Consider the following 16,923-nt stretch of genomic DNA (forward strand, 5'->3'; position numbering starts at 1 on the left):
TCCCGTAATACATATTTATACACTGCCCAAAAAAGGTCACACACTAATACTTGGTTGGAGCTTCTTTAGATGTGTTTAGAATACACATTTTCTATGGCAGCATTTCCATGAGCTTCTGCAATAATAATAATAATAATAATACATTTTATTTCAGGCGCCTTTCTGTCACTCAAGGACACCTTACAAAGTGCAAAATAAGCATTAAATAAACATACAAAATACACAACATTTAAAAACAGGTTAAAAAGGGAAAACAATCAGATGGAATAGGCAATTTTAAACAGGTGAGTTTTGAGGGTGGATTTGAATTGTGAGAGTGAGTTAATTTGTCTGATATGAGGTGGTAAAGAGTTCCAGAGTTGGGGAGCAGAGCGGCTGAAGGCTCTGCTCCCCATGGTGGTGAGGCGAGCAGTAGGGACGGTAAGGTGGATGGAGGAAGAAGATCGGAGGGAACGAGATGGAATTACAACCTGAAGAAGATTAGAGAGATATGGTGGAGAAAGATTGTGAATGGCCTTAAAGGTGAGCAGGAGGATTTTGTAATTGATACGGAACTTTACTGGGAGCCAGTGGAGCTGTTGGAGAACAGGAGTGATATGATGGGGGTTCTACTGATGATACGGGCAGCTGAATTCTGGGCCAGTTGAAGCTTATGGAGAGTTTTATTGGTGAGACCAAAGAGAAGAGAGTTGCAATAGTCTAATCGAGAGGTGACAAGGCTGTGTACAAGAATGGCAGTGGCATGAGGAGTAAGAGAAGGGCGAAGACGGTTTATATTGCGGAGGTGGAAGTACGCAGACCGGGTAATGTTGTTGATGTGTGATTGAAATGAGAGAGTACTGTCCAGGATGACACCCAGACTCTTTACCTGTGGGGAGGGGGAGACGGAACAGTTGTCAATGTTAAGAGACAGACTGTTGGTTTTGGATAGTATTGATTTTGTGCCTACGAGGAGAACCTCAGTTTTATCACTGTTAAGTTTTAGTAGATTTGAATTGAACCATAGTTTTATTTCAGACAAACAGTCAGTAAGGTAGGAGGGTGGAAGATTTGAATTGGGTTTGGTGGCAAGGTAGAGCTGGGTGTCGTCCGCATAACAGTGGAAATGGATGTTGTATTTGCGGAAGATATTTCCAAGGGGAAGGAGATAAATGATGAATAGGAGGGGCCCCAGGACAGAGCCCTGGGGCACACCTGAAGTGACAGGAGAAGGCAGAGAAGTAAAAGTTTTGAGCTGAATGAACTAAGTGCGAGAGGTGAGGTATGATTTAAACCAATTTAAAGGAGTCTGAGTGATACCAATGGAAACTAGTCTATTGAGGAGTGTGGTGTGACAGATGGTGTCAAATGCTGCACTAAGGTCAAGAAGGATGAGGATGGAGAGTAAACCAGAATCAGCTGCCATGAGGAGGTCATTAGTGATTTTTATGAGCGCGGTTTCTGTACTGTGGAGAGGGCGAAATCCAGATTGGAACTGTTCATACAGGTTGTTGCAAGACAGATAAGTATGTAGTTGAGCAGCTACTGTTTTCTCAAGGATTTTTGAGATAAAGGGTAGATTAGAGATTGGCCGTAGGTTATTAAAATTTGTGGGGTCAGCACCAGATTTTTTTAAGATTGCGGTTATTGCAGCAGTTTTAAATGACGCAGGAACAGTTCCAGTGGAGAGAGAAGAATGGATAATAGCGGAAATTAGAGGGAGCAAGGAAGGGAGGCAGGCTTTGACCAGGCCTGTAGGGAGAGGGTCTAGCTGACAGGTGGATGGTTTAGATTTACGGATGAGATCTGAAATTTCCGAATTTGAGGGAAGCTGAAACGAGGAAAAAGAGTGGACAGGGGGGGAAAGTTCAGGAAATATGCCAAGCGTAGGTTGTGAAGTGAGATGTTTATGAATGTTCAGAATTTTTTCATTGAAAAATGACATGAGGGAGTTACAGAAAGCAGTTGAGCAGAGGTGAGATGGCAGAGAGTCTGGGGCTTGGGTGATATTCTTATATAATGAAAATAGTGACTTGTTACCTTCATTGGAACAGATTAGACTAGTGTAGTAGTTGGATTTGGATGCGGTGATGCAGTCCTTATAGTGTAGCATATGATTTTTGTAAATGTCCTTGTGAATAGTTAGACCAGTTTTCTTACAGAGCCGCTCAAGTTGCCGTCCTTTGGCTTTCATGAGCCGAAGTTCGGGCGTGAACCAGGGGGCAGACTGAGAAAAGGAAACAGACCTGGTTTTTAGCGGAACGAGAGAGTTGAGTATGTGGTGGAGTCCAGTATTATAGTGTGATATCAGCTCTTCAAGGGTAGTTGAGTTGAGAGTGTTTGTGAGGTGGTGAATAGATGAGGAAAGAGAATCTAAATTAATGTTCTTAATGTTACGGAAAGAAATGAGACGGGGGGGCTTAGAGATGGAGAGAGGGAGATTAATAGAGAATGAGAGCAGGAAATGGTCAGTTATAGGGAGATAATCTGTTGTAAAGTAGGAAGGTGAGACACCAGAGCAGCAAATCAAGTCCAAAATGTGACCTTTAGTGTGAGTGGGAGCATCTGTGTGCTGCTGGAATCCAAAACTGTCAAGACAAGATGTAAAGTCTTTGGTAAGAGGGTTATTGATATTGTCCATATGAATATTGAAATCTCCCAGCACTATATTATTTGGTGAGAGGGTGGAGAGATGAGTAAGCAGAGCAGCAAAATCATTGAGAAAGTGGTTGTTTTGTTTTGGGGGACGATAGACAGTTGTAATGATAGTGGGAATAGGTCCAGACAATTGACACACTGTTGATTCAAAGGAGGAGAAGGTAGGCACAGACACCGGCGATACTTTACACTTCTCGCGGTGAATTATCGCGAGACCTCCCCCCCTCCGGCCGGTGTCACGAGGTTGGCAAATGTAAACAAACCCCGGAGGAGTGCATTCATTAAGTTGTACAAAGTCATTTGGTTGTTGCCAGGTCTCAGTTAAACAGAGAAAGTCAAGCTTACGGTCGATGAGGAGATCCTGGATGAGATGTCCCTTGCTTGTGAGTGAGCGAATGTTAAGAAGACCGAAGTTGACAGTGGAGTTGTCTGGTTTGCGGGGGTGTTAGCCGACCGGGCTAAGCAGGCTAGCACACTGTGGTCAACAGCCCGGCTGTAGTTGCGAGATGGACAGCGAGAAGTGGACCAGATGGATTTTATTTCTTTCGTTGAGTCCTCGTGGAAGTTTCGGCGAGATCCGCGGTGGATGTATCTCCGGCGGGGAAGGAAAGCTGCATCCGAATGGAGGAGTAGTGCAGCCAACGGAGGATCAGACAGTTGGTACCGCAGCCGGAGGAGTTCAGCAGCGGAGTACTGAAGCAAGCCCGTCGCGGGTTGGTGAACAAATGCCAGGAGAAGCCACAGAAGCACGGACCAGATGTGGGTCATGCCGGTCAACATTGTGATCGAGGACTCAGGTAGATTGATCAGGTGCGCAGAGGCAGGTAAGGCTCAGAAGCTGTCCGTATAACAACACAGAAGTGTAGACTAATTTTCAAAAACAGATGTAAAGTCTGCCAGATGAGATCTTGTGTATCATTCTTTTGTCCTAGGTCGCAGGACCAAAGACCGTAGGACAGCTTAAAAAATACAAATATTAAAATTCCGGGCGAGCAGCGGCAGCAAGTCGCGCCAGCGTTCACTCTAGAACCGGATCCCAATGTCACACAATGTGAGTTGCATTCATTTCTGCTCAAGATCTTGTATTGATGATGAGAGATTTGGTGTTGAGAATTTATTTGTTAGAAAGGAAATTTATTTAGAACACATGATTTAAAAGAATGGTTAAAACAACATTAATAAGTTAATTCATAAGTTAATGTTAAGATTAACAGTTCATGTGTCAGATACATGATAAGATTAAAAAGAGATTGTTGGTCAGTTTATTTGGATTATACATAGGAATTGGACTTCATTGCCCATGGGACATTGTGCATGTTACGTTACACACGCAGTGATTCTAAAGGTTGGGGGCGGGGCTATATTTTTTTGTTGTAGAAGGAAGCAGACAACTCAAGCAATTCACTTGCTGTAAATATGTGGAGTTATTTAATTAATTAATTAATTAATTACTGGTTGAAACGGATTGACGTCTCACTTCATTAATTTAACAAGATTAGTTAGAACATTTTGGTGCCGAAACCCGGGAAAACAGACCGAGATAGCGGACGAAGATACTGAAGAGAGACCACTCGCAGCGGAGCAAGGTGAAAGAGCGACAAGGAAACGTAGGACGATTCGGAGCTCCACTACGTGACTGATAAACCAGATAGATGTTGAACTGCGAAAGGAAAATGAACAGAGGGATCTCAACCGTGTGCGGAAGATGCTAGCTGTGTTGTCAGCGAAGGAGGACCGTTTGCGCGAGCTGGACAATACAGTGGAGGAACACACTTCACTGGAAAACGTGGAGGCGGAGGTTGAACTCGCAGAAGAATACAGAGACCGCGTCATTGAGGTAAAAACGCGTGCTCATCGAGCGATCAACGAGACTGTGAGTAACCCCCCACCTACTCGTCAAAGTGATGCTAGTAGTGCAAATAAACATATAATGAGACTGCCTAAGTTACAAATTGACAAATTCAACGGAGATGTAAGCTTATGGCAGGAATTTTGGAGCCTGTATGAGATTGCAATTCATAATAACAGTGTACTCTGCAAGAAAGAAAAGTTTACCTTCCTGAAAACTTACCTTACTGGAACAGCTGCAAAGTCAGTAGCAGGGCTCACGCTGACAGACAGTAGTTATGATGCTGCAATCGATTTACTTCAAAAAAGATTTGGAAGGAAAGATCTCATTGTAAATGCTCACATGTCAAAGCTACTGAACCTCACTCCTGTAAAGAAATCATCTGACATCACTGCCTTAAGACAGTTGTATGATGAATGTGAAGTTCAATCAAGAAGCCAAGAATCATTAGGAGTGGTATCAGACACCTATGGTGGAATGTTATGCCCAATATTGCTCCAGATGACATGGCTCTTGAATACAAGAGGCGACAATGAGGCGACAATGATGAGTGGAAGGTGGCCGATGTGCTTCAGTTCCTTCAGACAGAGGTTCAGACGCGAGAGAGAACTGTACAAATGATGAAATCATTTAATCAGAGAGAAACACACTAACACACTAACTACTTCTAACCCCATTTCCTTCTTCCCCTCCTTCACTTCTCTATCCCTTTATTTCCCTTCGACCTCCTTTAAGCCCTATCTAAAAATGGGTTATCTAAATTCCTATTACTTTTGTACTTCATTATTGTAAATCGCTTTGTACAAAAGCGTCTGCCAAATGAAATGTAATGTAATGTAATGTAATGTAAAACCCAGTTCACTAACAAACTAAGCAGCAGATCACATTCAGCTAGCGATGTTAGGGTAGCCGTTTGTGAGAAAAATCTGGCACCCCCACCTGATGTGTCGGTCAACACAGACACACCCATAACGTCAGTAATTCCCCAAGCAGAGAAAGCAGAGAACACAGTCCTGCTACAGACCGCCAAGGCATGGGCCGTAGGGCCCACAAGCAGGAAGATGGACCGCTGTTTGTTAGATGGAGGCAGTCAGGGGAGTTTTGTGCATGAGAATGTAGTGAAAGAGCTACAGCTACCTGTTACCAGACAAGGAACGCTTACTCTTTACACATTTGGCTCCTCTACTGCAACAACGGTCGCAACATAGTGAAGCTCAGCTTGGCGAATGTATGGGATAAGCAGCAGAGAATTGAAATAGATGCTGTTGTGGCCCCACAAGTGTGCACTGCACTGATGAAGGTTCCAGGTGAACACATACAGAAAGAGCTGAAAAGAAGGGGTCTTTAATTAGCTGACTGTGATGGAGATTATAAACCTGAACTCTCTGTGCTAATCGGCTCTGATTATTACTGGCAGATCAGTGGCAGATGCTGGTCTTTCGAGGAGGGGAAGCTCAATTTCGGCCTACATCTTAACATATGTAGTTTTTTTATTCAAAAATTCTACTCTCCCTCAGATGTTTTTTTTTTTGTAAACAAAAGCCATAATTTTCAAGTTTTCACTACACAACAAAAAGGTACCCATTCTTTACGTTGAACAATTACATAAGAAAAGAAGCTATGACATGAATAAACATAAAATGATCAGTAAAAAAAAAAACATTACGCAAAAAATAAAACTCTGATATTATGTGCAGCTTGCACTGGCGCAAGGCTAGTGTGAAGTGTGTCCGTCCGTGAGTGCTTTGCCCAGCATTTATCCAATGACTCATCTCGTTTCGCCGCGCGCTTTGCTCCGCTATTGAGCTCTGTGGACGCTCAGCATCCGCACTGTTTAAAGCAGCGCTGTGAAGCTGCGGGAATGAGTGAGAGGAAAGTCGCGTCGTTACCAGTGATAAGAAGCTGATTCTGAACTAAGTTCAGCGCGGTGTAGCGCATATTTAATCAGTGACATGTACACACAATAGTATATATTTAATCACTAAACACTTTTTTTTTCATTTTAGAGGAAGCTGAGCTTACCTTGCAGTCTTAGAGCAATCGCCACTGTGGCAGATAGTATCAGGTCGTGTTGAAAGACTGACCAAGAGCCTAGTGGCACTAGAGAGCACATTTGGATGGGCAGTACAAGGCCCAATGACAGTGTCCAGCATGACAGAGTCAACATGTACGAACATACTGCTCAGCAACGAAGTACAGATTGACAATCAACTGCATGCATTCTGGGAGCTAGAGTCCTTGGGCATCACAAGTGAGAAGCCTGAGAGCCCAGAGGATGCAGAGGCATTGCAGCTGTTTGAAGAAACCTCCATTCTCAAGGACGGGCGTTACCAAGTGGAGTTGCCATGGCGACGAGATCATCCACCACTTCAAGACAACTACCGCATAGCCGAAAGGAGACTGGAGAGTTTGAAAAGGAAACTAAGTAAAGATGTCACACTGTACAGCAGATACAACAAAGTTGTGGAATACTACCTAAAGCAAGGAATGGCTGAGGATGTACCAAAGGAGCGTGCATCACTGCAAGACAGTCAGACGTACTACTTACCCCATCATGCTGTACTGAGGGAAGACAAGGCGACAACAAAACTGCGAGTCGTATTTGACGCTTCATCTAACGAAGATGGAAGTCCCTCACTGAATGACTGTCTCTTAACCAGTCCCAATCTGAACCCAGATCTGATGAGTGTTTTGATCAAGTTTAGACTGCATGAAGTCGCTTATATGGCAGACATCAAGAAAGCCTTTCTGCAGATTTCACTCACGGAAAGAGATCGGAACGCCGTGAGATTCCTGTGGTTTACAGGTCCACCAACACAGGCCATGAAACTGCACATGCTCAAAATGACGAGGGTGGTGTTTGGAGCTTCGTCAAGCCCATTCCTACTCCTCGCGGCCACCATTAGGAAGCATCTGAGACAGTACGAATTAGAACACCCAAAGGTGGTAGAATGCATCATCTCCTCACTGTATGTGGATGACTTTATTTAAAGATCAAATGAGGTGACAGTATACAGTCTATAAAGTCACAAAAACGGCCAAGAACATAATGTCTGAAGCAGGCATGGAGCTATGCAAATGGATGACAAACTCTTCTGAGCTCAAAGAAAAATGGCAGGAGAGCTTGATGGATTGCTCTGCTCACCCAGAACCACACGGGTCCATTCTGAAGGTGCTGGGCTTGGTGTGGAGACCGACCACTGATGACTTTGTGTTCGACCTCAGAGGGCTGCTAGATATCCTGAAAGAAAGAGAAAACACAAAACGAAGTATTCTGCAATCTTCTGCTCGAATATTTGACCCATTGGGATTTTTGACACCCTTCACGATTAGGATCAAGTGCATGTTCCAAGAGATGTGGGAGAGAGAGCTCCAGTGGGACGAAGAGCTGCCGCCCGATTTGACAAAGAAGTGGCAACAGTGGTGTTCAGAGCTCCCTCAACTGCACAAGGTGTCAATCCCACGATGGTACAAAATGCACAGCACACAGCAGAACAACCAAGAGCTGAAGCTGCATGTATTCTGTTATTCTTACAGTGAACTTACAGTGCAGTCGCTTACATTGAAGGAAAAACAAGGGAAGGAGACGTGACCATAAGCCTGGTTGCATCCAAGTCCAGAGTGGCCCCGCTTAAAAGAATGACCCTGCCACGCCTGGAGCTGATGGGTGCTGTGATAGCAGCCAGGTTGGAGAATGCACTCATGAAAGCGCTGCAGCTAGACAAGACACAACTCAGACTGTGGACAGATTCAATGATCGTTCTGCACTGGATCTGCGGCTCTGCTCATAAGTGGAAACAGTTTGTAGCAAATAGAGTCTTTACAGAAATCCAGACTCTAACCGACCTACAGTCCTGGTCCCACTGCAAGGGTAAACTTAACCCAGCTGACCTTCCCACCAGAGGTCTACCTGTACAGGACATGAAGCAGAGCACATTGTGGTGGAATGGACCTTGGATTCTAATGACAGCTGACCACTCAGAGAGTACTCAGGAAGATGTTCAGGAAGAGGAGGTTAAATCTGAACTCCGATCCAAATACCAGATTGCAGTACAGGCCGTTCAGCAAGAACCAGACTTCCTAAGTCCTGTCTTATGTCTAGAGAAGTACATCAAACTAAAAACAGTGCTTCGGGTGACAGCCTGGATCAAGAGGTTCATCACCAACACACGCTCAAGATCCAAGGTGAGCGGTGAACTGACAGCGGAAGAGCTGAATGAAGCAGAAAAATATTGGACGAAGGTGGTTCAGAGACAGAGTTTCAGCTCCGAAATTGATCTGCTGATAGCAGGAAAATGCCCCAACATAGACTCCAGAATACAAGAGATCAAAGCATTTCTGGATGAAGATGCATTGCTTAGTGTTGGAGGACGGCTACAACATTCTGATCTCTCTTACAGAGAAAAACACCCCTGGATTTTGTCCAGCAAACACAAATACACAGAGATGGTGGTGCAGAATCAACACAAGAAAATATACCATGCAGGTGTACAAGACACTTTAGTGCAGACTAGAGAGAAATATTGGATTCTTAAGGCACGGCAGGTAGTGAAGAAAGTTGTGTCCGGATGTGTATTTTGCAGGAATTTCAAGGCAAGGCCAGGACAACAGACTACTGCACTATTGCCAAAGGACAGAATAACAGAACCACCACCTTTCGAAGTTACCGGTGTGGATTTTGCAGGACCACTCTATTTGAAGATCCAGAGCTCAATGGCAAAGGCATACATAGCACTGTTCACGTGTGCTGTAACCAGAGCAGTCCACTTAGAGTTGGTCTCAGACATGTCCACGGAGCACTTCTTACTAGCTCTTAAAAGTTAAAAGTTTCATCTCCAGAAGAGGGTTATGTAAGGTGATCTATTCAGATAATGCCAAGACGTTCAAGAGAGCAGATCAAGATCTGAAGGAGCTCTGGCAACGAAAGAGAGATCCACAACTACGAGAGTTCTTCTCAGATAAGGGCATCACCTGAAAGAGCAGCCTGGTGGTGTGGATTCTGGGAGCGGCTTGTTAGATCAGTCAAAATCATTCTCAGAAAGGTGCTTGGTAGAGCTAAACTCAACTTTGAAGAGATGTGCACCATGCTTACAGAAGCTGAAGCCATAATAAACTCTAGGCCGCTCATGTACGTGCCCAATGATGTGGACCAGCCAGAGCCACTGACCCCTGCCCACTTCTTGGTGGGTCAGAGACTGACTTGCTTGCCTCCAAGGTCATTTCCAGCTGAGATCAAACATCCAACAGCCAACAAGGAAGAGATGACCAAGAGGTGGCGCTACAGACAACGACTCGTGATCAACTTCTGGAATCGCTGGCAGAAGGAATATCTAGATAGATAGATAGATAGATAGATACTTTATTGATCCCGAAGGAAATTTAGCAAGAATCTGCTGGATCTGAAATCAGCCCGTTGCTGCGACAACCCACAGCCTTCTTCGCTGAAGATTGGAGATGTAGCACTCATCAATGAAGACAACACCCCAAGGCAGAGCTGGAAGCTGGGGAAAATTGAAGAACTGTTTCCTGGTCGTGATGGCCTTGTCAGGTCATGTGCAGTTCGCACCGGCACGGGGACTGTTCTGCGGAGGCCCATCCAGCTTTTGTATCCTTTGGAAATTGTATAAACAGTAGTTTATGGGGGGAAGGATGTTGAAAATTTATTTGTTAGAAAGGAAATTTATTTAGAACACATGATTTAAAAGAATGGTTAAAACAACATTAATAAGTTCATTCATAAGTTACTGTTAAGATTAACAGTTCATGTGTCAGATACATGATAAGATTAAAAAGAGACTGTCAGTTTATTTGGATTATACATAGGACATGGACTTCATTGCCCATGGGACATTGTGCGTGTTACGTTACACACGCAGTGATTCTAAAGGTTGGGGGCGGGGCTATATTTTTTTGTTGTAGAAGGAAGCAGACAACTCAAGCAATTCACTCACTGTAAATATGGATCCTCTTGATGCAAAAAAACGGCAGAGCAAGGTGATATTGATGTCATTGTTTGTGTTTAACTTATTTGAGTTATTTTGTGTCATTTTAATCTTTATTGTTAATTATACTATTTTTTTGTTTTGTTTTCTCAGACCGTGTATTCTTGCTATGGATTCTTTATTGAGATGTTGTGATGACGACACAACTTTCAGCTACATCAGAGGGTAACTTATTCGAAGAAAAGGAATAAGTGGTTAGACTGTCCATTAATTATTTGTGTAATCATTAAAAAATAATTAATGTTTCAACAGCTTTTTAAGTGCAGCCTGGGAACAAAATCACAAAACGGCAAGAAATTTTTCTTCACTTCCTGTCATTTCTGTTGCTGTTCCCCAACAAATTAACTAATCCTGTTTGCAAAGCATTTGCTGGAGGTACCTTGAGAGATTTACTCTTATTTTATGAAAATGATAAAAAAAACCCTCATACAAATCTGAAATATATATTGTAATATTTCATATTTATTTCAATTACACTTTCACCTAGGATCTTCCAATTGACTTGTCAAAGAATGAAATTGATAAAAGCCACTGGTTCACTGTTGAGGATGCAAAGATGGCAAGGAGAGAGTTAAGGGAGAGGATCCTCAAATCATGTGAACTTGGTGGAGGTACCTGCATTTTTGTTGTACCCTGTCGGTTAGTGAAAGAAAGCACATGTTTTTTTTCCCTCATAATCATAAGAATCAGAGACATTGTTTTAAATGTCTTTTAACAAGCTTTGCACAGTTGAAAGCAATGAGACGAACATTTCAGATGAAATTGCCATTCAAAAAGTGAAGGTGAGAAAGACGGACAGGAGAGAAGTGAAAAGAGGAGAGAAAGGAGGTAACAAACTGAAAAGCAAATGGAATGTAGATCAAAGGAAAATGGTCAAGAACAAAACACAGAAGATGAGAAAGTTAAACAGGAGACAGCAAGAAGCTCTAGAGAAGGTTTAGATCCAGATCTAGAAAAGAAGACTGAGTACAAAACAAGTGAAAAAGAAGAGAAAACAGGTGATGTAGCTTGTGATAAACAAGAAAATGTTATGGAACTGCTTGAAGCTATTGTGAAGGGAGAAAGCTTTGAGGATTCTGTAAAAGAAGAAGAAATACCAGAACAAGATGGAAGAAAATGGGAACAGACTCAGGAAAAAGAAGAGGTAAAAAGGGAAGGAACATAGTACAAGGTTCTTGAAAGAGTAACAGTAACAGGAAAACATTACTTTGTTGATGAGGCAGAAATAAAAAGACGAGTGAAGGGAGAGAACATGTCGGCAAATGTGTTCAGAAGCCTGATCAGGGTGCGTGCAATACATATACATTAAATATTTTCACTGGCAAAATGTAATGGCTATTGATCATTACATTTAACTGTTTATCTATTTTTATTGTTTTATTTCTAAATTTATGTACAGGTTCCCCGCAAAGTACTTGCACAACCCAAGAAGGCTAAGACCCAGGTGAGCATATTCAGTGCTCTTTCAGCCCAGGATCTTGCTCTCGGGTATGGCTCCAGCCTAACTAAAAACATCTCAAAGTACAGACTCTTGATGGGCATTCCGGCAGATGATGCACAAGTCACAGTGTAAGTTGATGTATTGTACAAGGGTATTCATTTATGCTCTAATATATGGGTTCAACAATTAAATTACACTTTAGGTGTATATTAAGTTTATAAGTTTTTATTCACTACTTTTAAAAAAATGCATCAAGTTACAGAACATGTTGTATAAAAGACACAGGATGTGGAACAACCATGCAAACTACTAAAAAACCTGTATTTTTCTTTGTTTTTTTTCCTTTCAGGAAGACCATACAGACTATGATAAGAAACTTAAATGAGCTGGGTCCAGATTCTGATTTTGCTATAAAAACACACACAATTAATTTTGGCCCAGTTGCAACAGATCTTTGCTTGTCTTTTGTTGAGGATCAGCTAAAATAGTTGATTCATTCACAATAGTGTAAAGTTCTTGTGACAGAAAACAAAACATACAAATCACAAATTCATTGAAAGTTTAAAGTTACACATTCTTGACACAAACAGAAAAGAAAATGTACAGAATGCAAATTCAATCTTACATTTTTGGTTATGGTTCAACTTTACTTCTTTATATACATTTTGTTTTGCATATTTATTTTTACTGACTTTTACCTACTTTGTTTTTTTTAGTTCTCTTACACTTTCTGAGTTTTTGAGTTTTTCTTTTTTTCATAGGAAAGCTCTTTGAGTTTGTTGCCTCATCACAAAGACTATCTTTTCTCTTTTTTGTTCTGTTTGGAAAAAGTGGGCATAATTTCCTTGAATTGTCATTACTGAAGCTCTGAATAAAGCTTGATGCAGTTTGGTTGTTTTCTCTACGAACTTCAACTCCAAGCTGATATATCTGAGTTGATATATGTTCTGGAATTGTTTTTCATCTACGAACAACTTCTAGTATTTTCTCCAGCTCCCTTACTGATAAACTGTTTTTCTGATGGACATCAACATTTGGAGAGACACAATAGCTCTGCACGTGTGAAATACTCTCAGATTCAAAAGTTTTACAAAGAACTTTGTGTGCAACAACAAGACAAGCACATTTTTTGTAGTGTGAAAAAGAACAGCATGTGCATGTGTTCATAGTAATGCAAGGTTTGGATACTCTGTTTTTGGACAAGCCTTCAATGCTCAGTCGATTGTTTTTGGGGCAAACAAGTGTATATTTCTGGCATTTCAGCAAGTAAGCAGCATGGACTTTTAATTGTGCTTCTATATCTGGAATTTTTTTGTCATCATCACTTTGTAGTAAATGAATCAAAAGCAAATGTTTGCATTTCTGGCCTCTACAGCCAGTCATGCAACTGCAATAATGTTCAACTCCCGAAAGGAATTGGTACTTGAGGTGATGGAAAAACCTTTACAACAGATATAAAAAGAAAACAGTATCAAGTGGGTTGCAAGCAATTATCTACAATGTAACTTCATGACTACAAATGTAATAGTAGTGGTGTCCAGCTGTCTTTTCTATGCTGTGGTGTGCTGGGGAGGAAGCATGAAGAAGAGGGACGAGATGCGTCTGGACAAGCTGGTCAGGCGGGCGGGGTCCGTGGTTGGTGTGGAGCTAGACTCTGTGGTAACGGTGGCAGAGAGGAGGACACTGCAAAAACTACTCTCCATCATGGATGATGATGGTCACCCACTGCATTTCATCATCATGGATCAGAGGAGCAGTTTCAGTGGCAGGCTCCTGTCACAGAGCTGCTCTACGGACAGACTGAGAAGATCGTTCGTTCCGAGAGCCATCAGACTCTTCAACTCCTCAAAGTGGAGCCGGAAGAGAGAGGACAGATGAGAAACGAGTCTCAATATGTGCTTTCTTAATCAGCCTTTTTTTATCTGTACTGGAAAGCACCCTACACATCTACACCCTGGGACTCTTTTGCCTTTTTACTGTATATACTGTTCATTTGCATCCCTGGACACTTGGCACTTTACTGTACACTCTGTACCTTTTCACTCCTGGACACTTTACTGTACATCTTGTACATTTGCACCCCTGGACACTTTGTCACTTTACTGTACATCCTGTACTTTTGCACTCCTGGACACTACACTACGCACCTTACTTAAATACAATACTTGCACAGGTTTATGTTTAATATTGTCATATCTGCTGATACCTTCTATACTTAAATTATTATTTTACTGCACTACCTCATATCTATGACTGATTACTTTCACACTTTGTATAGTTTTTTTGTATTTATATATTTATATTTTATTTTATAATACTTATTGTTTGTTTCTACTGTGTACTGTTTGTTTCGACTGTGTTGTGTAACTGCTACTGGCTGCTAAATTTCCTTCGGGATCAATAAAGTATCTATCTATCATCTATCTATCTATCTATCTAGTAATACTGCCACATTATGTACAGTCGGAATGTTTTCACCATAATAAAAAATTATTCTCCTCTGGACAGCCAACGCATTATTGCCTGTTTTTAAAAATAAGCATCTTTGTCTGGTAATGGCAAACAACATAAAGTACACACATTTTGGTCAGTTTAATGTACTACTGTACCAGATATATTTTAAACAAATGACTTAAATAACATACTGAATGAGAAATTCCAACTTGAATTTTATACAGCACACTCCACAATTTCTGGCACCCTTGGTTAAGATGTGTTATAAACCTTTAAAAAAAATTAAATGCTTATAGCAGAAGCATAATCTCACACTGAAATATGTAGAAAACTGTAATCTTTAACTCAAACTGTTTAAAGTGAATAGTAAAAAGATCCAAGACTAAGAAATTATATTTTTTACAAGATATTTTTACATATAATTTGGCATGTTGTAAATGTCATCAATAAGTGCACTTTGAGAATAAGTGTGGAGTGCACAGAGTGATTTAGGATTAATCTGTAAACTCTACTGTGTGAGGTGCATGGGTGAGAAGCAGTGACAAAGGAACTGCATACATTCATTTGTGACTGTAAGAGTGTATGATCATTTGTGTGTGTGTGTGTTTTGGTGAGTGAGTGTGAGATAGTGTGATAATGGGAAAGAGTATGTTACTGTCTGTGAGAGTGTAATAGTGTGTAAGAAGTTTTTGGATTGGCATGTTTGTTAGAGTGAAATAGCAGTCAAGTTTGAATTTTTGCCTAAGGTCTCTTTTACAGTTTTTCTCAATTGGTTTGGCTCATTTCTTGAAACTGAGATGACATTCCTATAACTATAAGGTAAATTGGCCAAACAAACTTTCTTCGCAACACTTCAGATAACCAGCAAAATGTCATATGTCTCCCAAAACGTTCATTCTTGCTTCAAAATGAAGTCCCTCTCCCATATAAATAGTCAGTACCATAAAAATGGCATAGATCCTTCTCAATTGGCACATTTTCATTCATTTCATCCTCATGTCAAAATAAACCGGACGGTGCAGCACAACTACATGGATCCTTATCACATGCTCATATCACTCCAAAAACAGCTTACCCATGTGTCAAAACTAATTTCCTTTCTCACACAAATCATCAGTGCCCCCAAAATGCATTGTCCCTTTGGTATTGTGTAAGTACTGCAAGTCAAAATGCTTAGATGTTTTGTCTTTATGGCAGAGGTCTAGCTAAAGGAATACAATTTTCACACCACACACACTGCACTCATTCTGCTGAGGAAATTGTAAATATTTCTATTTACAAGTATCTTTACACATTACTGTAGGTAGGAAAGAAAAAAATACAAAGGAAAATGTATCAAATATACTATGTATACAAAATACAAAAACAAAACAAAAATACAGTATGTAAAAAAACAGTCAAACAAATGCAATACAGTAACATTCTGACTACTCTGTTTAACTCCCCTCTCTCTCCTGGTCATCTTCCTGGCCATCCATCCGCTGCAGTCTGTTTGGCCATAAATTCTCATCAACATCGCCTCTGATGTGTTCTTTAGCAATGCACCGTGGGAAGAAGCGCCGTGAATGCCTGAGCCATCCTCTACACTGATCGCCACAGGATCCTTATATCTTTACAGGACTAGCATCAAAGTACTAGCACCAGGCCAAACTGTATACAGTCATATGAAAAAGTTTGGGCACCCCTATTAATCTTAATAATTTTTAGTTCTAAATATTTGGGTGTTTGCAACACCCATTTCAGTTTGATATATCTAATAACTGATGGACACAGTAATATTTCAGGATTGAAATTAGGTTTATTGTACTAACAGAAAATGTGCAATATGAATTATACCAAAATTTGACTGGTGCAAAAGTATGGGCACCCCTATCATTTTATTGGTTTGAATACTCCTAACTACTTTTTACTGACTTACTGAAGCACAAAATTGGTTTGGTAACCTCATTGAGCTTTGAACTTCATAGTCAGGTGTATCCAATCATGAGAAAAGGTATTTAAGGTGGCCAATTGCAAGTTGTTCTCCTATTTGAATCTCCTCTGAAGAGTGGCATCATGGACTCATCAAAACAACTTTCAAATGATCTAAAAACAAAGATTGTTCAACATAGTTGTTCAGGGGAAGGATACAAAAAGTTATCTCAGAGATATAACCTGTCAGTTTCCACTGTGAGGAACATAGTAAGGAAATGGAAGACCACAGGGACAGTTCTTGTTAAGCCCAGAAGTGGCAGGACAAGAAAGATATCAGAAAGGCAGAGAAGAAGAATGGTGAGAACAGTCAAGGACAATCCACAGACCACCTCCAAAGAGCTGCAGCATCATCTTGCTGCAGATGGTGTCACTGTGCATCGGTCAACAATACAGCGCACAAGGAGAAGCTGTATGGGAGAGTGATGTGAAAGAAGCCATTTCTGCAAGCACGCCACAAACAGAGTCGGCTGAGGTGTGCAAAAGCACACCTCAGGCGACTGTTTGTGGCGTGCTCGCAGAAATGTCTTCTTTTTCTTTCTTGCTGCAGCTCTTCGGAGGTGGTCTGT

General features: G+C 41.3%; 1 long non-coding RNA gene across 2 annotated transcripts; it reads left to right on the forward strand.

The window, feature by feature from the left end:
- The first annotated feature begins 102 nt into the window (after positions 1–102).
- Positions 103–13,956, forward strand: LOC125802444 (uncharacterized). Of its 2 annotated transcripts, XR_007439575.1 has the most exons (8): positions 103–3,461; positions 3,570–3,688; positions 10,406–10,480; positions 10,582–10,653; positions 10,741–10,863; positions 10,976–11,773; positions 11,888–12,057; positions 12,279–13,956. It is a non-coding gene; the product is annotated as an uncharacterized LOC125802444 (long non-coding RNA). The 2 variants fall into 2 exon arrangements; XR_007439574.1 differs by having other exon boundaries at positions 103–3,688.
- The last annotated feature ends 2,967 nt before the right edge of the window (positions 13,957–16,923 follow it).

This window comes from Astyanax mexicanus, chromosome 6 (genome assembly GCF_023375975.1).
Source record: "Astyanax mexicanus isolate ESR-SI-001 chromosome 6, AstMex3_surface, whole genome shotgun sequence".
Lineage (NCBI taxonomy): Eukaryota > Metazoa > Chordata > Actinopteri > Characiformes > Acestrorhamphidae > Astyanax > Astyanax mexicanus.